Consider the following 22,318-nt stretch of genomic DNA (forward strand, 5'->3'; position numbering starts at 1 on the left):
AGTTTACTCTGGATAATGTTCTGGGCAGACTGCCAGATTCTCAGTGATCAATTCTCTTGATGGAAATGCTTACAAAATTGCTCTTATTACAGATTCATAGAATCTATGCCAATTTGTGCTAATGCATCCTCGTTACCTCCAGGTGGTGCCCTCAGCCTTCAAAAAGTCAGCTGACTCACCACCCCTGCCATTAAATAAAAATTCAATGCTAGGTACGCTTTTGACCACTTTCACCCTTTGATTTTTTTTTTTTTTTTTTTGTCTCACTACAGCTCTTACAATGCCTTGTAGTTCTTATATGAAAATTTTACTTCAATAAAGTTTAACTATATATACATTCATTATAACACATAAATTTTGAAACAGTTTTTTGCAATGATTAATCCATTAATGACAGAGGAAAGCTTTAAACTTGAGAGACTTGAACTAAAAATAAACTATTGTTTTCACTCCTTTTGTGTAAAATAAATATGTCTTGATTTCCCTGGGATAGTTCTGACCATTGCTGTCCTGCTGTCCTTATTACTAGTGGTTCTTAAACTATCAAGTGTCTCTGTTTGAATGATAAAATCATCTTACTTGGAGCCTCTGGCAAACCAAGTATAATCCCTCATGTCTCTCTGCCACATTCCCCATGATGTATTGATTTGAAATCTCTGATTTAGTGGAACATTTCTCTTTCTATAAAGGAAATTCAGATACTGTGTCATTACATATACATGCACATTTTCCTTTTTTAAGGGTTTGTGAATATTTCCATGATCTCAGTATACAAAGAGGTAGAGAGACATTTTGAGCACCCCCTGCTGCTGCTACTGTTGCTAAGTCGCTTCAGTCGTATTGGACTCTGTGCGATCCCAGAGACAGCAACCCACCAGGCTCTGCCGTCCCTGGGATTCTCCAGGCAAGAACACTGCAGTGGGTTGCCATTTCCTTCAATGCATGAACGTGAAAGGTGAAAGGGAAGTCACTCAGTCGTGTCCGACTCTTAGCGACCCCATGGACTGCAGCCCACCAGACTTCTCCATCCATGGGATTTTCCAGGCAGGAGTACTGGAGTGGGGTGCCATTGCCTTCTCCTAGACCCAGTCTAACCCCTAAAACCTCTTCATGCTGTCTTGATTTTAATCTTAAAGCACCAGGCCCATCTGTTTTAGGTAAAATTTGTATCATTTCAAGTCACAAAATCTTGACTCAACTTCACTTAAAGCAACAAAGTAATTTAACTAATCACATAATTGAGATCACCACCTTTGGATCCAGAGCCTCAACAAAGTCATTAGCATGTATTCTAGCATGTATTCTCTCCATTTCCCCCTGCAACTTCCTCTCTCTCTCTTAGTTGCCTGCTCTTTCCTGTATGACCTTCATTTTTCTCAAGTAATCTCATTTACTGTGGTGACAAATAAGTCACAAGAAGCTCTAGGCTTACATTAAACTAGTGAACCTCTCTTTGCCAGTAGTACTAGTGAAAGGTGGAAGGCTGATTCTTATTGAGATAACTTGGGTCACATGCTTATTTACCAATTGCTATGGTCAGGAATAGAGGAAATTCTAGTTTGCCAGCCTCACAGTCAATTGTTCATCCTTGGATTTACAAAGTGATATTGCTAAGCCAAAGATAGATAGAGAGCTAGAGGATAGTGCTTCCCTGAAGGAAATAAGGATGATTAAGGGGAAATGGGTGCTGGAAAATTAAACACCCAGATGTGCACTATTTTGCTTTTCTGTTCAAGTTATAAATTATTTTCTACATGGCATTAAGTGGGGGTGGAATTTTTGTAATTAGAAAAATGTTATTTTTCTACAAATGAAACAAATTATATCCAGTATAGTTATATTTAGGGCTTCCTCAGTGGCTCAGTGGTAAAGAATTCACCTGTAATGCAGGAGCCACAGGAGATGCAGGTTCGATCTCTGAGTCAGAAAGGTCCCCTGGAGGAGGAAATGGCAACCCACTCCAGTATTCTTGCCTGAAGAATCCCATGGACAGAGCAGCCTTGTGAGCAACAGTCCATGGGTCACAAAGAGTCGAACGCGACTGATGCAACTTGGCATGCACACATGGATAGTTATAGTCTAGAAAAAAACTTGTGCTTCTTCAGAGTAATAGCTATACTTTACCTATCCCACATGAAAGGTGTTAAATATCTTTGGACACGCTTGATATTATTTTTTGGACTAATTATATCATCATCTCTGCCTCTAAGCACTGAAGCTATGGTTAAGAAATACTACTTTTATGCTTTGTTTTATAGGATATATCTAGATGAGGCCTTATCTGCTTATATAGGGCACTAATAATGATGGCAAATTCAAGATTGCATGTTTACTAAAAGCTGGGCCTTTTCTCCTTGTCTGGCTCTGAACCTTGCTCTATCAGCTTCCTGAACAGCGTATCACCAATTGTAGGAAAATAGTGAATATTACAAGCTTATTGAACAGTACATATCTATTCTTTGATTTTAGCATGTTCTCTTTATAAAACAAGTGATTGAAAAGAAGATGCATTATCTTAGTTACAGGGTTGCATTTTACATAAGAAATAAATCATGGCACAAGGAATTCAGATTTTTTTTCCTGTTTCTCAAGTTAATAAAGAACAACAACAAAAAAACTCAAATCAGCTTGATTTATGATTTGTTTATGATATAAAAACTTACTGAGTTCCTCCATTGCACCAGACCCATATTCTCTAGAGTTAATTGCAGAGGCCCTAGTCTTAGAGCACTTGCTAAGGCACACTGACACATAAAACAAATTTATGCAGAGCAGATGTTTTTAAGCAGGGATGAATATCAGAATTAAGGAACTTTATCCAATGCACATACCTGTGTGTGCTCTCCCAAGGTTGAGAAGTCCTGGAATGAGAATTGAGTAGTACAGACCATTAAGTTATTCTTATGTGATTTTTGGAAGACATGCCTGATTAAATCTGGATATTATATTCAAAAGTGTTCCAGACAGATTGAGACCAAGATTCCTTGTGCCTTTTCCAATCTCATAATTTCAAGTAAATAGTGAAATATTCTACTTAAACATGCATTCCTTGAGTAATGTTGCAAACAGAGGTTAAAATATATCAGTAAACATTGCATTCCATTTCATACCCATTGTCAACAGGGTGGTAGAAATTGTCAGAGATTCTCCAGGAGTTATAGTAAATTGGCTTTGTGGGAATAAATACACACACTTGGGCAGATAGATAAGACTGGTAATTAATTCTTCTATTTTGTTATATTGAGAGTTAATTCATGGAGTTCATTTTTGTTGCAGTTTTAAATTTGAATCTAATATATTTCCCAAGTGTTATTATTGTTATGACCTACTGGATGTTAGGCAAGAAGCTATTGTGAAAAGTCATTAAAATATCACTATTGCCAAGGAAGTTACAAGCATCTGTAATTGGAATTAAGATCTCCTCCTTATCCTTTTTCTCCTCATTATTTAAAAGGTGAAGAAGTCCAACTGAGACAAACTGGGGACTTATTAATTCATGTAACTCAGAACAACTGGGATTAAGGGAAACAAATAATATTCTGTTTCCACAACTCTGTTCCTTAACTCTATATGGAATGGGAGGAGGGGATAAAATGGCCACAGTAAACTTCAAGTTTTTATTATTACAATTTAGCAATCTCAGAGTAAAGAAACTCTTCTTTTTCCGATTTAGGATATATAAACCTGAGAATGGGGATCTGATCAGGCTAGTTTGTGTCATAAGCTCAGTCACTGCGACCATTCACAGTGGCCAATTCCTATAACACTATGATTAGAAGATCTACCAGAATGTCATGGAACGTAATGAGGAGAAGCAATTTTTCTAAAGAAATGTGTGTGTGTGTGTGTGTGTGTGTGTGTGTTGGGGAAAAGTTGATACTGGAGTTGCTAAAATAGAAGAAAGGAGAAATAGATGTTGACTACAGGAAATCCACAGATGCCTACTGCACATACTTTTAGTATTTATTGTCCAAAAAAAGAGAGATGTTTTTGCTCTAAACTTGGACCCAGAATTTAGGATTCCTCAGCAAAAAACTTTTGTTCTCTGGGGTGATATATTAAAGCCTACTAAATTCACAGGAAAATATTGGTTTAATGCTACTTTTAAGAAAATATCTTATGGACAATAAAATAAAATACAGAAATCTAATATTTCATTTCATTTAGTTGTGTTAAGAAGCTCTCCAAGGGATTTGTTTTTATTTCAGTTTTCCATTTCTTACAAACACAGCCCCAAATGATGTTAATGTTACTGTTGTTTGTTTTTGATATGAAATATATGGTATAATATCCTTATCATGCTGCCCAGTTGTTACAAGAATCAATTAACTGAATGGAAAACCCCTAGTTATGTGAAGCTTCCTTTTCCTTTTCTCTTTTTTCCCTTCAAGTTTCATTGAGATATAATTGACATGCAGCACTATATAAGTTTAAGGTGTACTGTGATAATATAACTTACATACTTCATGAAATTTTAGTGAACATCCATCATCTCATATAGATAGGAAAAAAAGGAAAAACAACAACAACTTTTTTTTCCTGAGATGAGAACTCAGGATCTACTCTTAACAGCTTTCATATATAACTTGTAGCAGTGTTAATTATATGAATCATATTATCGTTTACATCCCTAGTACTAATTTATGTTACAACTGTAAGTTTGTACCTTTTGACCACCTTTATCCAATCCTCCACCCCAGCTCCTGCCCCCTTACCACCTCTCACCTCTGGTGACGACAAATCTGATCTTTTTTCTATGAGTTTGTTTATTTGTTTTTGAAGTGTATTATCAGAGTAATATGAAATTAACATGCATTGGATAAAAAGAACTGTAAAATACATCATATTTGAAAATAGGGACAGATTGCCCAGATTTAATTTCTCATTCTGCTTCTCATGAACTGTCTTCTTGGGGCAAATTATTTTGACTCTGTACTTCAGGTTTCTCATATGTAAAATAATAATATTAATACTATAATTAATTATGTTTCAGAATTGTTGTGAGAATTAAATTATTAATGAATTGCATTAGTGCATTGAGGGCAGGAAGAGAAGGGAGCGACAGAAGATGAAATGGTTGGAAGCCATCACCAACTCAATGGACATAAATTTGAGCAAAGTCCAGGAGATAGTGAAGGACAGGGAAGCCTGACATTCTGCAATCCATGAGGTCACAAAGAGTAGGACATGACTGAGCCACTGGACAACAAGTGCTTAGAATACTGCCTGATGTGTAAAAAGTATTATATGTTTCGTTCTTATTGTAATGATCATCATTCTCATTATTGCTAGGCTGTTGTTAACATTCTTATTTATGTTAAATACTTTCAGTGTGCATAGAACCCATTTATATAACTACAGAAGAAGCAGCTTCTCAATCTCAGAAAGATTTAGATGGACTATTTAACCCATTTTATTGCAAAATACGTAACCTAGAGTGGATATGATCAAGCATTGTATAAAAGGATACATATTTTATTTTAAATTTAAAATAATACAACTCAAATGTACCTAAGTCTGATATTAGGAAAAATGACATTTGTTAACTGACATTATTATACTATCTTCAGCAGTAAGAACCTTAACATGGAAATAATTATACATTCAATTTTTAAGAGGCCTACAAAATGACACCTATTTTAACCACCAATTGTATAATTAACCATCAATGTATTAATACAAAATATGAGGTTTTTCTTCTGCATATTAAAGTCCATTTGGAATGTGCTGAAACCACAACAGTAACAGAACTTGATTATTCACTGAAAGTTGATTGGATTTCCCACTTTTGAGACCTACTTGATATGACAATTTGAAGTCATGTAGTTACTAAAAACGTGAATCTATTAGTAATGTGAAATGATGCAAATACAGTAATTTTTTTTGAGAAGAAGAGTATTTATTTGAAAGATAACAATAAGTCTAAGGGAAATTATTTAAATATAAGACCACTAAAATCACTTTGACTTGACATATTAATAAGATTATTTCTCTTAGAAAGTGAAAGCACTTATGTATTGATCCTTTAGAGACATCTATTCATTCTGTGGAATATTTTTAAGCTTTGCTTTTGTCATTGTTAAGTGTTGACTTTTTCTGCTATACTCAATGCACGATTCTAATTACAAAAATGTAATTACAAAAATGTTTGAATTCTGGTTATCAAAATTATACTAAATAATAGCACAATTTTCATTGGCAGGAGAAAACTAGTGCACATTTCTGTAACTCAAGGACTGAAAAAATATATTATAATTATATATGTCTTCATGTGGGTGTTTATCCAAAATATACACTCATAGAAAAATTGAAAATGTTTTTGTGTGTCTTAATATCTAGCAGTGTTGTATGACATAAGTTTAGGAAGAACAAAGGGAAACATCCATCATATATAACACGGAACAAAGAGCACTGACAGACTTTAAAGTATAGTGAAGTAGGGAGAATCAAATTTTGCTGAGAGATGATTCCACAAAGAGCACTGCTTATCAGTTTTTCCATATTTGGACACTAGACTCCATGGTGTCATGATCCTGTCATCTATGTATGATAGTACTTGAAATGGTTCCTTAATGTGCATTTGAGAATATGTGAAAATAACTTACGGAGAGAGTGGTGATAATATATTATTTAAAACATGACCTTTTTTATACTGACTCATCAAGGAGATGTAGTAAATTCTGGCATCAGTCTTCAGTTCATCCTCACCAACAATTTCATGATCAACTTTAACCTATATGGCTGAGAAAATAGTTCTGATCTGAACTGGGTTGGTTATCTTTCTCTCATGGACTGTATTTTCTCATTGCTGTATTCAATACCATCTTATCTTAGACATCAGATTCTTTTTTCAAGGTTCTAATTAGAGGCAGACTGTAGCTGTTGCATTGCAGAATATAGCTGGGTACATGCAGACATTGAGCATTTGTCATAATTCAGAGGACAAATATAAGAATTTTAATACAGAGCCTTTTAAAATTGATTTCCAAGGAATAATGATTTTCCTTTCAATAGATATTTCAAAATACTGTTCTCCTGCTTCCATACTGATCTCAAGAATGTTTGCATGAAGCTTAATTCTTTGTGCATGAGCCATCTCTCAGTTCTGTTGGCATATGGATTTGTCTGTCTTGATTTCAGCATCCTCCACACATTGGAGCCATGAAACTCCTGTTTAAAAACATTTTGGTGAAAAAAGTCCCTTTTGCTTGAAGACAACATTGACAGGGCTTGGTCAGAAATACCATAATTTATCCATTCAAGTCAATACTGTAGATTGTGCATTTACTAAAGTCTATAAAAGTTTCACTTATGAAACATTTACTCCAACACTTGACTGCAAAGGTCATTGTAGAGCATAAGTTAAGATAACCAAATAAGGAATTTAGAATTTTCATATCTTTATCCACATCAGGGAGTTTATTGGGGAATGTACAAGTTTGGTGACTTCAACTTTAACTCAACAAAATCAAACTAGAAACTAAGAAAGAAAATGGACTTATTTAACCTAGAGGGAGCAGTAGGGGACCAGCAGATCATTTGAAATTCTATCAGTATAGTAAGACTGTGATTATATTTGGAGTGAAGTATAACTGAGAGCATCCATAGTTTTATGAATATTTTAAAGGGGTCTGTTACTAAGGAATGTTTAAGAACCATTCTGGTAATTCTGTGTGTCCAGTAGACTAGAGAAAGAATGTACATAGAAATAGTCATTCTGAAAATATATGTAGGTTGTATAATGAAACCAAAATACAGTTTATGTACATTATAAAGCAAATTCATATGCTTACATGTATACAAACAAATATCCAGCATCTGTTAAATATCCCACTGACTTTTAAAATTCCAATTAACAGACACTAAATTTTCACTAGGTCAGTAAAAAGTGTACTTTTAGTTACAATAGCTGAAAAAGAATCCTGTACTTTTTTGATTCCCTGAAATCCCTTTATATTCTGGTTATAATATCTCAAGGTTTAGGAAAGTCAATCATTCTAAGCCTCATTTTACATTTCTGTTAAAAGGAAAAAAATAAATAATAAGTAGCTATATAATATAGTTAGAAGGATTATACGAATAAATGCATGTAAAGCTGTATTTAGAACTTGCTAAATTCACTATAAATATTAGCTGTTATTATTATAAATGAACAAATTACACCATTCTCTGGAAATCTTCAGAAAACAGAAAAATTATTTCTGTAATCTATAATACTTAAATCTATGGTGTAACTGCTGCATTGTTTTTGACTGGGGAGAAGGCAATGGCACCTCACTCCAGTACTTTTGCCTAGAAAATCCCATGGATGGAGGAGCCTGGTAGGCTGCAGTCCATGGGATCGCTAAGAGTCGGGCACGACTAAGTGACTTCACTTTCACTTTTCCCTTTCATGCACTGGAGAAGGAAATGGCAACCCACTCTAGCGTTCTTGCCGGGAGAATCCCAGGGAAGGGGAAGCCTGGTGGGCTGCCGTCTATGGGGTCGCACAGAGTTGGACATGACTGAAGCGACTTAGCAGCAGCAGCAGCTGTAGATCTTGATAATTTGTCATACTTCAGAACATAGCATTTCAGAACTTTTAGTCTAATATAGAATTTCAGTGCCTCAAAGGAAGTTCCTTGACAACACTAGGAAAGACCATGGGAAGAAGATGAAAAGACAAACTTCAGACTTGGGAAATATGTGAGACCAATATATCCACATAGGGTTAGTACCTAGAATATATAAAGAACCCTCAAGACTCATCAGTTTTAAAAAATTTCAGTGAGCACATGAGTGAAAGGCGTGAACATATCTTTTACTTAGAAGGATATACAGATAGCAAAGAAGCACATTAAAGGATTTTCAGCATCATTAGCTATCAAGAAAATGCAACCACAAGGGATGTCACTGTACAACTTACCAGAATAACAAAAATGAAAAAATTGTGGGAACACCAAACTATAGTAAGAATGTAGAGAAACTGAATTACTTATACATTACTGGTGGGAATGTAAAAATGGTACAGTCAGCCAGGAAAAGAGTTAGGGGACTTTTATGTGCAACTACAATATGAAGCATACATTGCTCTCTTGGATATTTATTCCAGAGGAATACAAATGTATGTTTACATAAAACTTGCACACAAATGTCCACAGCAACTTTACTCAAAATAACCTTAAACATAGAAGCAACCCAGATGTTCTTCAAAGAATAAATGGTTAATTAATCTAAATACTTCTTGGCAATAAAAGAAAAAAAAAACAAAAAAACACTGATACATGCAACAACTTGAATGAAACTCCAGGGAATTATGCTGAACAGAAGAACAAGAGGCAAACCCAATAGGTTACTTCATGCATAATTCTATTTATATAACATTTTTGAAATGTCTCTATTACGTGCTGAATTATTTTCCCTCAAATTCATATGTTGAAGCCCTAACCCCAATTATCTCAGAATGCGACTCTATTTGTAGATAAATCCTTAAAGAAGTATTACGTTAACAGAAAGTCATTAGGGCAGGCCCTAATCAAATCTTAACTGGTGTTCTTGTAAGAAGAAATGAGGTCATACAGAGACACCAGGCGCACACAGACTAAAAGACAAGATCATATGGAGGCAGAGTGAACCAAGGAGAGAGGCCTCAGAAAAAGTCAAACCTGACAACTCCTTGATCTGGGAGTTCCAGCCTCCTTTGGCTTTACCACCTACTTGTGATTATGGGGATGTCCTATATTTTGACTGTGTGATAATAGATATACGAACCTGTGTTCACATGTGATAGAAGTTTATAGAGTTAAATACACAAACATACACACAAGAAAAACTGGGTAAATCTGAATTTTGGTATTATACTATAGTCTTACAAGAAATCACATTTGGAAGAAAAGGGCACAAAGGATCTTCCCTATGTTATTTAATAGTATATGAATTTAAAATTTAATAAAATGTTTATGAAAATATTTTTGGGGGGCCCTAGATCTTCTCTGTTAAAATTAACTAAGGCTACTTTATAATTTGTGTTAATTTTTATTGTCGGAATTTCCCCCATTTATTTTGACAGATAATTATTCAAAGGTAGACAAAGACAAAATGGTCCGTATTTGAAAGAAATAAAGATAATTCAAATCACCGAATTATCAATATATTAATAGTTTATTCTATTTCCAAATTATGGGAGAAAAAAAGTACTATTTTATCATTGTAGTTTGACTTTCAGCTAAAAAATTCTAGTACCCATATGAAATGGAACTTGCCTACCAACACTTGTTTATTCCTTTGTTTGAAATTGTCTTGAATTATATTTTGAGATCAAGTTCTCCCTCACTGTAGGAATTTAATCTGAATCACCTTGCTGCTGCTAAGTCTCTTCAGTCGTGTCCGACTCTGTGCGACTCTAGAGATGGCAGCCCACCAGACTTCCCCGTCCCTGGGATTCTCCAGGCAAGAACACTGGAGTAGGTTGCCATTTCCTCCACTGAGTCACCTTAATTCTCAACAATTTCCTAAAGATGAAGGATGGGATATTTGAGAACTTTATGTGTCTAAAGTGTCTGTTAGGTAGAAGTACTAGCTAGTCTTTGCTATCTGAACACACTGGATCCTTTGAGATATGCATTTTAACACTTTGTACTCAGTCTTTTATCAAATTAACTGACAGGTAACTCATCCCCTTTTACCTTCTGCAAGACCTCTAAAATATCAGCTTTCTCTTACTGGTATGACAGTAAATATCATACCACTGTCAAAGGTACAGATATATTTGGTTGTTTCTATTACTCTTATGTCCTTCTGGGTCTAAATTAAACTTTCAATTCAGTCAGTTCAGTTCAGTCGCTCAGTCGTGTCCAACTCTTTGTGACCCCATGAATCGCAGCATGCCAGGCCTCCCTGTCCATCACCAACTCCCGGAGCTCACTCAAGCTCACATCCATCGAGTTGGTGATGCCATCCAGCCATCTCATCCTCTGTCATCCCATTCTCCTCCTGTCCCCAATCCCTCCCAGCATCAGAATCTTTTCCAATGAGTCAACTTTTCGCATGAGGTGGCCAAAGTACTGGAGCTTCAGCTTTAGCATCATTCCTTCCAAAGAACACCCAGGGCTGATCTCCTTCAGAATGGACTGGTTGAATCTCCAGCTTTTAAAGATGGTACTAGTCACTGATAAAAAGATAGCATTTTAATATATCTGCATTGAGGTGACAACCAATTTGAAATCTATCTGTAGAAATGCTTCATATAATGATATCTATATGAATTTTCTATTGCTTTGTGAAAAAAAAAATCTTATTGAAATTTAGTGGATTAAAACCACAGACATATATTATCATATCACCATGGGATCAGGAATCCAGGCTTAGCTCTTTCTCTGGTTCAGAGCTTCTCACAAGGCTGCAAGCAAGATAATGTCTAAGGCTGCAGATATCTTAAACCATCTCACATGACTGTTGGCAGTACTCAAGTCCTCACTTACTGTAGACCAGAGGCCAGTTCCTTTTCTTCTGGGTTCCTCCATAGGACCCCTCATAACATGGCAACTTTTTCCTCTAAAGTGAGTTCACCAAAAAGAAACAAGCTGGAAAGATGAAAGCCATAGTCTCAGGAATGCTATATTTTACTTAATAGAAGAAAACGTCTAGGTCCAGCCCACACTTAAGGTGATAGGATAGCACAGGGCCTGACACTCAATGCTTCAGATATCTGGAGGCCATGTCAGAGGTTGCCTACTACACTAAACTACTGCCCATAACCTGTGCAATTGCTTTCCCTCAAAAAAGGCAGAGAGTTGCTTTCCCAGGGAAGACATGGATCTCCTCTGCTTTGGAATGTCCTGCTGCCCTTTAACCTCATCATATAAAAACTGACCCAAGGATAGGGTCAAGTAAGAATATAGAGACACAATTTTGTGTTTTCCTCCCAAGTTTATGATCTCCTTTTTTTCCAAAGAATTTTTATTTGACCTGGAAATGAGACAGCTTGCCTCTTCATCTACTTTATTTCCAAATCTATTGTTTATGTCCTGAATCCTTCAGAGATTGAGCTTTTGAAACTCAACAGCATAGTATTGACTTTGTTGATTTCCATATTTTGCTGTGTCCTCCTTTTTTAGAGAAGGTAAGCATAGAAAAATCTAGATCTTCCTTAAATAAAAGCAGTACCATGGAGTAATGTAAAGAGTGAGGGGGAAATTAGCATATCAAAATGCATCAACTTTGCATCTCATCATATAATTTTATAACATAACACTAATTGATTCCAAATAACCATTGTTAAAATTAAAAGACTCTAAATAATAACTTTCAAAAGAATAAACATGTTTATTAAAATATGGTAAGACTTTTCATAGAAAATTCTAAACAAGTTCCATTTAATTATGACTTACTAGACCATTCCCCTTTGAAGTAGAAAGAAGACTGTGATGTTAGAGAAGACTCTTGAGAGTCCTTTGGACTGTAAGGAGATGCAACCAGTCCATTCTGAAGGAGATCAGCCCTGGGATTTCTTTGGAAGGAATGATGCTAAAGCTGAAACTCCAGTACTTGGCCACCTCATGCGAAGAGTTGACTCATTGGAAAAGACTCTGATGCTGGGAGGGATTGGGGCAGGAGGAGAAGGGGACGACAGAGGATGAGATGGCTGGATGGCATCACTGACTTGATGGACGTGAGTCTGAGTGAACTCTGGGAGTTGGTGATGGACAGGGAGGCCTGGCATGCTGTGATTCATGGGGTTGCAAAGAGTAGGACACGACTGAGTGACTGATCTGATCTGATCTGATCTGATGTGCACATGGTCGCTTCATTAGTGTCCAACTCTTTGCGACCCTGTAGACTGTGGCCTGCCAGGCTTCTCTGTCAGGGAAAGGGTTCTCCAGGCAAAAATACTGGAGTGTAGTGGCCAATACTGGTTGCCATACACTTCTAGAGCACTGTATTTCCTGCTGCCCTGGCTGCCAACTCCCCTGAGTACCTGGTGCTTCCAGAAACCCTGCAACCCAAGCAGCTGCACTACCTCCACATGTGACCCTCACAAGGGCAAACCCAAGTCCTCCAGGGCAGCCTCAGGAACAAACCTCAGTGGACGACCACAGGCAGATGTGGAAATAAAACCACAGTTGAAACCCAGAGGCAGTGAGCCTAAGGAATAAGTCCCCAAACCTTCCCGTCAGCTGTACAAGCTGCAGATTAAATCCACATGATCAACCAGGTAGACTCTGTGTCTATGGAATATATAAAAGGTCATTGAGATCTCCCACAAAAGAAAGCACACTAGTTCTGACAGCTGTGGACATTAGAGGCAAGAACACATAGGAGTAGGATCAGATTAGAATCTGAGCTGTTCTTAGAACAGATCCAGAGATCAGCATAGTGTTGGAGGCTGTCCTAGGGAGGTGAGGTAAACTGTGACTCCCAGCAAGGGGAACAACTCTAACAGCAATTACTCAAGAAAAACATTTATTATTCTTATGCTTTGACGTGCTCTGTAGACTCTTTTGGATTCCACCCGCCCCCCCCCCCCCCCCGATGTAGTTGATCTTATTGGCACTGTGAAATATAACTAAGCAGTTATGCTTTTATTTTTTTTCTCAAGTATTTCTCTCAAATATTTTCTCAAAATATTTTTTATTTTTTATTGCTGTTATAAACCTCTGCGTCTATGTTGGGCTTTTGCAGTTCTGTGGAGTTTTCCTTTACTTTTTTCTTTTCTTTTTTTCTAACTTTAACCTAACCCAAATCCCTTACAATGATACAATGGAAGTGAGAAATAGATTTAAAGGACTAGATCTGATAAACAGAGTGCCTGATGAACTATGGACAGAGGTTTGTGACATTGTACAGGAGACAGGAATCAAGACCATCCCCAGAAAAAGAAATGCAAAAAAGCAAAAGCAAAAAAGGCTGCCTGAGGAGGCCTTACAAATAGCTGTGAAAATAAGGGAAGTGAAAAGCAAAGGAGAAAAGGAAAGATATACCCATTTGAAAGCAGAGTTCCAAAGAAGAGCAAGGAAGGACAAGAACGCCTTCCTCAATGATCAATGGAAAGAAATAAAGGGAAAAAAATAGAATGGGAAACACTAGAGATCTCTTCAAGAAAATTAGAGGGGGGGTCAGTGCGATCAGTGGCGGCCTGAGGATAGTGGCTACCGCCATGATAGAACAGCAGAAGCTTAAGGGCCCAGAGTTGCCACTGGTCCCAGTCAAGTGGCAGCGACATGAACTACTGTTTAAAAAAAAAAAAAGAAAAGAAAGAAAATTAGAGATACCAAGGGAATATTTCATGCAAAGATGGGCTCAATGAAGGACAGAAATGGTAGGGACCTAACAGAAGCAGAAGATATTAAGAAGAGGTGGCAAGAATACATAGAAGAACTACACAAAAAAATCTTCACAACCCAGATAATCATGATGGTGTGATCACTCACCTAGACCCAGACGTCCTGGAATGTGAAGTCAAATAGGCGTTAGGAAGCATCACTACAAACAAAGCTAGTGGAGGTGAAGGAATTCCAGTTGAACTATATCAAATCCTAAAAGATGATGCTGTGAAAGTGCCACATTCAATATGCCCACAAATTTGGAAAACTCAGCAGTGGCCACAGGACTGGAAAAGGTCAGTTTTCATCCCAATCCCAAAGAAAGGCAATACCAAAGAATGCTCAAACTACCGCACAAGTGCACTCATCTCACACACTAGTCAAGTAATGCTCAAAATTCTCCAAGACAGGCTTCAGCAATGTGTGAACAGTGAAATTCCAGATGTTCAAGCTGGTTTTAGAAAAGGCAGAGGAACCAGAGATCAAGTTTCCAACATCTGCTGGATCATCAAAAGGGCAAGAGGGTTCCAGAAAAACATCTATTTCTGCTTTATTGACTATGCCAAAGCCTTTGACTGTGTGGATCACAATAAACTGTGGAAAATTCTGAAAGAGATGAGCATACCAGACAACCTGACCTGCCTCTTGAGAAACCTATATGCAGATCAGGAAGCAACAGTTAGAAGTGGACATGGAACAACAGACTGGTTCCAAATAGGAAAAGGAGTACGTCAAGGCTATATATTGTCACCCTGCTTATTTAACTTATATGCAGAGTCCATCATGAGAAACACTGGGCTGGAAGAAGCACAAACTGGAATCAAGATTGCCAGGAGAAATATCAATAACCTCAGATATGCAGATGACACCACCCTTATGGCAGAAAGAGAAGAAGAACTAAAGAGCCTCTTGATGAAAGTGAAAGTGGAGAGTGAAAAAGTTGGCTTAAAACTCAACATTCAGAAAACGAAGATCATGGCATCTGGTCCCATCACTTCATGGGAAATAGATGGGGAAACAGTGGAAACAGTGTCAGACTTTATTTTTCTGGGCTCCAAAATCACTGCAGGTGGTGATTGCAGCCATGAAATTAAAAGATGCTTACTCCTTGGAAGGAAAGTTATGACCAACCTAGATAGCACATTAAAAAGCAGAGACGTTACTCTGCCAATGAGGGTCCATCTAGTCAAAGCTATGGTATTTCCAGTGGTCATGTATGGATGTGAGAGTTGGACTGTGAAGAAAGCTGAGCACCGAAGCATTGATGCTTTTGAACTGTGGTGTTGGAGAAGTCTCTTGAGAGTCCCTTGGACTGCGAAGAGATCCAACCAGTTCATTCTAAGGGAGTTCAGTCCTGGGTGTTCATTGGAAGGAATGATGCTAAAGCTGAAACTCCAATACTTTGGCCACCTCATGCGAAGAGTTGACTCATGGAAAAGACCTTGATGCTGGTAGGGACTGGGGGCAGGAGGAGAAGTGGATGACAGAGGATGAAATGGCTGGATGGCACCACCGACTCGATGGACATGATTTTGAGTAAACTCCGGGAGTTGGTGATGGACAGGGAGGCCTGGCGTGCTGTGATTCATGGGGTCTCAAAGAGTCGGACACGACTGAGCAACTGAACTGAACTGAACTGAACTGAATGGAGAAACAGACACAGAGAATAGAGTTATGGACATGGGGAGAGAGGAGGATAGGGTGAGATGTATGGAAAGAGTAACATGGAAAGTTACATTACCATATGTAAAATAGATATAGCCAATGGGAATTTGCTGTATAGCTCAGGAAACTAAAAAAGGGACTCTATCAATCTAGAGGGGTGGAATGGGGTGGGAGACAGGGGAGAGGTTCAAAAGGGAGGGGATATATGTATACTTATGGCTGATTTATGTTGAGGTTTGACAGAAAACAATATTCTGTAAAGCAATTACCCTTCAATTAAAAAGTAACTAAAAATAGATATTTTTAAAAAGTCCAGTAAATCCATGAGAAAGTAAAGATACTCCATCGTGTCTGACTCTTCATGACCCTATGGACCATAGCCCTCCACGCTTCTCTGTCCATGGGATTTTCCAGGCAAGAATACTGGAGTGGGTTGCCATTTTCTTCTCCAGTGGAGCTTCCTGACCCAGCGTTTGAACTCAGGTCTCCCACATGGTGGGCAGAATCTTTACCCTTTGAGCCACAAGGGAATCCTGTAAATCCATGTAGCCTACCTAAATCCAGGCAACTTATCTGTGGCAGAACTGGCACTGGAATTCCTCTCCTTACCCCAGGTCCATTGTATTTCATCAAATGATACAGCCACCTGCTTAGAGTATTTGAAGAAAAGCGTATGCCAGATGTTAAAGCAATGCACAAGCTCTGGAATAACCCTAATGCCATTCAATGACTGTTGACCTGTGTGAATTCAACCCAGTGATCCTGTGCTATTAAGTCAAAGAATATGATACCAAATGCTTTCCAAAAATAATAAGTAGTAGCAGTCCACACCTCACAAACTTATCACCAAGATATTTTCTATTTCATTTTGAATATATATGCACAAATGTTTTTATTATTTATTATATTTTAAGGATTTTTCAATATAAGATATTTCAACCTTGCTTTCTTTATGTATCTTTTATCACCAAGCAAGGATGCAGGCCGGCTCCTCATGCCCCTTCTCATATATGTGATTTAGCTTCCTGCAATTGTTTGCTTTCACACTGAAGTCTAAGGCAGTGTTTGGTTTTTATTTTTGTTTTTAATTTTCTATTATGTTAAATCATTTGGAGCATTATTCTTATCTTCCTGGATCTATAGCTAGTTTTCATCGATAGTTCTTATTTTGCAGGAAACCATTATTTCCTTATTTTTCAAAGTAATGAAGAAACAAGCAGTTATGTCACATAAGTTTTAGAGCTTACACTCAGAGTGAGAGTTTAGCATTTTCTCATCATTATAATTAATTCAAGTTTTCAATCTAGTACAAACTTCTTAGTGTATTCTGTGTTTATTAAATATAGTGCAAAGGATATTTTATGATATATGGCTTTCAGGGCTTTGCATTATGTCTTTATTAATGCAGCTAATCTTTATATATATATATATATATATATATATATATATTGCAAGTACTCTAAATACACCAAGCTCATGATATTAAGTTAGAGAGTCTCTTATAACAAGGCCCAGAATCTCTTTCATAATCAATTAAGTGCTAGAAAAATACACTAACCAAATCCAGGCTTATAAAGTTACTTGAGAAACCTGTATGCAGGTCAGGAAGCAACAGTTAGAACTAGACATGGAACAACAGACTTGTTCCAAATAGGAAAAAGAGTACATCAAAGGTGTATATTGTCACCATGCTTATTTAACTATATGCAGAGTACATCATGAGAAACGCTGGGCTGGATGAAGCACAAGCTGGAATCAAGACTGCCAGGAGAAATATCAATAACCTCAGATATGCAGATGACAGTACCCTTATAGCAGAAAGTGAAGAATTAAAGGGCCTCTTGATAAAAGTTATAAAGGAGAGGGAAAAGTTGGCTTAAAACTCAACATTCAGAAAACTGAGTTCATGGCATCTGGTCCCATCACTTCATGGCAAATAGATGGGGAAACAGTGGCTGACTTTATTTTTCTGGGCTCCAAAGTCACTGCAGATGGTGATTGCAGCCATGAAATTAAAAGCCAATTACTCCTTGGGAGGAAAGTTATGACCAACCTAGATAGCATATTCAAAATCAGAGACATTGTCAACAAAGGTCCATCTAGTCAAGGCTATCGTTTTTCCAGTGGTCATGTATGGATGTTAGAGTTGGACTATAAAGAAAGCTTAACGCCAGAGAATTGATGCTATTGACCTGTGGTGTTGGAGAAGATTCTTGAGAGTCCCTTGGACTGCAAGGAGATCCAACCAGTCCATCCTAAAGGAGATCAGTCCTGCGTGTTCATTGGTAGGAATGATGTTGAGGCTGAAATTCCAATACTTTGGCCACCTGATGCAAAGAGCTGACTCATTTGAAAAGACCCTGATGCTGGGAAAGATTGTGGGCAGGAGGAGAAGGGGACGACAGAGGATGGCTGGATGGCATCACCAACTCAATGGAAATGGGTTTGGGTGGACTCTGGGAGTTGGGATGGACAGGGGGCCTGGCGTGCTTTGGTTCATGGGCTCACAGAGTCGGACACAACTGAGTGACTGAACGGAACTGAAAGTTACTTTTAATTTAGCAATACATTCTTTTATTTTTCTTGTTTTATAACAAGAAAAATGCCTAAATATATTTCTTAGTAAAAAATATCTTTCACAGAATAACTTAAACGTGGTGGATAATAAAGATTATTATCATGCTTTCTAACATAACAGTTATTATGTCAAGAAATAATCACAAAAATTTGAATAATTATATCCAAATAATGTGTATTCGTATAGCTAATCATACTAAATTACTTCTGAGTGATACTGAAGCCTGCCCATTTTCTGACAATCTGTTTTTCTTCAAGCTCTATCAGTGGTGTGAATCCCTCCCATATCACCTTGTCTTTCTCCATCCATTATTCAGCTACCTCTTACTCATACCTTATGACTTCTCAATAATTCAGCTCTTCTAGGAGGCTATGATAATCTAGAATAATTCTACCAAAAGAGGTGTCAGGTAATTATTATAAAACATCACTTAAAGTTTGGATAACACTAAATAAATGGAGGGAAATATAATATTTAAGAATCAGAACTTTTAGTATCACAAAAAGATTTTTCTTTCCCCAAATTTGATGTTAATGAAATGCAATTCTAAAAAAAATGCTGTTTATTCTTTTTTTTTTTTAGAAAAATTGAAAAGCTAGTTCTTAGATTTATATAAAAATATGGAAACAACAGTCAAGATAATTTTAAAGAAGATAGAAAGTTGTAGCACAGTTCAGTTCAGTTCAGTAGCTCAGTCGTGTCCGACTCTTTGCGACCCCATGAATCGCAGCACTCCAGGCCTCCCTGTCCATCACCAACTCCTGGAGTTCACTCAGACTCACGTCCATCGAGTCAGTGATGCCATCCAGCCATCTCATCCTCTATCGTCCTCTTCTCCTCCTGCCACCAATCCCTCCCAGCATCAGAGTCTTTTCCAATGAGTCAACTCTTCCCATGAGGTGGCCAAATACTGGAGTTTCAGCTTTAGCATCATGCCCTCCAAAGAAATCCCAGGGCTGATCTCCTTTAGAATGGACTGGTTGGATGTCCTTGCAGTCCAAGGGACTCTCAAGAGTCTTCTCCAACACCACAGTTCAAAAGCATCGATTATTCGGTGCTCAGCCTTCTTCACAGTCCAACTCTCACATCCATACATGACCACAGGAAAAACCATAGCCTTGACTAGATGGACCTTTATTGGCAAAGTAAAGTCTCTGCTTTTGAATATGCTATCTAGGTTGGTCATAACTTTCCTTCCAAGGAACAAGCATCTTTTAATTTCATGGCTGCAGTCATCATCTGCAGTGATTTTGGAGCCCAGAAAAATAAAGTCTGACACTGCTTCCACTGTTTCTCCATGTATTTCCCATGAAGTGATGGGACCAGATGCCATGATCTTCGTTTTCTGAATGTTGAGCTTTAAGCCAACTTTTTCACTCTCCACTTTCACTTTCATCAAGAGGCTTTTGAGTTCTTCTTCACTTTCTGTCATAAGGGTGGTGTCATCTGCATATCTGAGGTTATTGACATTTCTCCCGGCAATCTTGATTCCAGCTTGTGTTTCTTCCAGTCCAGCGTTTCTCATGATGTACTCTGCATAGAAGTTAAAGAAGCAGGGTGACAATACACAACCTTGACGTACTCCTTTTCCTATTTGGAACCAGTCTGTTGTTCCATGTCCAGTTCTAACTGTTGCTTCCTGACCTGCACACAGATTTCTCAAGCACAAACTACCCAATATAAGGTTTTATTTTAAACATATGATAACAAATAACCTCAGATATACAGAAGACATCACCCTTATGGCAGAAAGCAAAGGGGAACTATAAAGCCTCTTGAGGAAGGTTTAAGAGGAGAGTGAAATAGCTGGCTTAAAATTCAACATTCAAAAAACTAAGATCGTAGCATCTGGTCCCATCAGTTCTTGGCAAATAGATGGGAAAATAATGGAAACAGTAACAGACTTTATTTTCTTGGGCTGCAAAATCACTGCAGATGGTGTCTGCAGCCATGACATAAAAGATGCTTGCTCCTTGGAAGAAAAGCTATGACAACCTAGACAGCGTACTAAAAAGCAGAGACATTGCCAACAAAGGTTTTCCGTGTAGTCATGTATGGATGTGAGAGCTAGACAATAAAGAAGGCTGAACACCAAAGAATTGATGCTTTTGAATTGTAGTGTTGCAGAAGAATCTAGAGAGTCCATTGGACAGCAAGGAGATCAAATTAGTTGATCCTAAAGGTAATCAACCCTGAATATTCATTGGAAGGACTGAAGCTGAATCTCTACTACTTGGGCCACCTGATGCAAAGAGCCAACTCACTGGAAAAGACCCAGATTCTGGGAAAAATTGAAATCAGGAGGATAAGGGTAAAACAGGATGAGATGGTTGAATGGCATCACTGACTCAATGGACATGAGTTCGAAAAAGCTATGGGTGATGGTGAAGGACAGAGCATCCTGGCATGCTGCAGTCCATGGGATCACAAAAAGTTAGACATGACTGAGTGACTGAACAACAATAACAGAAACACAGACCAATGAAACAAAATAAGGAGCTCAGAAATAATTTCATATATAAATCAGCATTCATGTTCTTGTGATGATAGCCTCACAGAGCAGTCAGAAAAGGAGAGTCTAATTAATATGGATAAAATATTAATATTGGCTCCTTCTTCATATCATAAACCAAATTAATTCAATATGGGTTTTAAAGCTATTTTTTTTTAATTTAAAAGATGTTCATGACCTTGTGATATACCAAGGTTCCCAAACGGCATATCAAATTTAATAATGGTAAATAAAATCATTAAATAAAAAATAAATTAGGAACATTATTCATCATAAGACAGGATTTAGAGAATGAAAAGGCAATACACAGAGTTAGAAAGGATATTTTTAATAGTGAATATAATTCACAAATAACTTATATGAAAAATATGAATAAGACTTGTATGAATTAGTAAAGAGAAGACAGGCATCCTATTAGACAATGGACAGGAGACAAAAATTAGCACATCATAGGAAAAACTATCCAAATTACCAATAAATGTACAAAAGGGTGCTCAACTCCATTAATACCAGGGAAGCAGAAATTCAAGTCAAAATTCTATACCTGTACACATCCATCAGAATGGGTATAATTAGAGATATTGACAACACTAACTTTTGGGAAGGATGTATAGAAGTAGAACTATCATATGCAGCTTATGAACATGTAAAAAGTATATCAACTTAATAAAATTACTGTGCCTCCATAATAAAGCTAAAAACATGGCTCAGCATTTCTCCTACTAAGTACATATCCACAGAAATGCAGAGGTCAAAATTATTGGCATAAAATTGTTCACGGTTTTTCATTATCATCATTTAATGTCTAAAGGATCTGCCCTGATGACCTCTCTTTGATTCCTGATAGTCTTCTCTCTTTCTCCCTTCCCCTCCCTCTCTCTCTCCCCCTTTCTCTTTCTCCCTCTGAATTCTCTCTCTGCTTTTGAATCTTTTGCAGACAACCACTCTGCTTTACTGTAAGTTTCTCCAGAGTCCCTTGTCTCTATCCTCTCTGGCTTGGCTCTTTATTATATAGATCCATGTAGTCGCTGCCTTTTTCAATATTTATTTTTCCCTCATTCCCAAGTACCAGAGAACATAAAACTTTTGGGGTCTTAACCTTTATGCAAGAAGACTCCTCCTTAGAAATCAGAGAATTACAAACATTCACAATCAAATATATTTTTATTTGTCTCATATTTAAATTAAAATTCCAAATGCTCCTAATAAAATTTCCTTATGGAAAGGATAACAGCTAAAAACAGCACTAGCCATCAATATGCT

The 22,318-nt window shown here is 37.3% G+C and overlaps 1 long non-coding RNA gene across 1 annotated transcript in view; it reads right to left on the reverse strand.

Moving 5' to 3' along the window:
* The window catches only part of LOC129637115 (uncharacterized), a 70,856-nt gene that overhangs the window by 13,496 nt on the left and 35,042 nt on the right, over window positions 1-22,318 (reverse strand). Inside the window, exon 2 of the long non-coding RNA XR_008707341.1 lies at window positions 2,832-2,861. This is a non-coding gene — a long non-coding RNA (uncharacterized LOC129637115). The remainder of the gene's footprint in view (window positions 1-2,831; window positions 2,862-22,318) is intronic.

Source organism: Bubalus kerabau, chromosome 22 (assembly GCF_029407905.1).
Source record: "Bubalus kerabau isolate K-KA32 ecotype Philippines breed swamp buffalo chromosome 22, PCC_UOA_SB_1v2, whole genome shotgun sequence".
Classification (NCBI taxonomy): domain Eukaryota; kingdom Metazoa; phylum Chordata; class Mammalia; order Artiodactyla; family Bovidae; genus Bubalus; species Bubalus kerabau.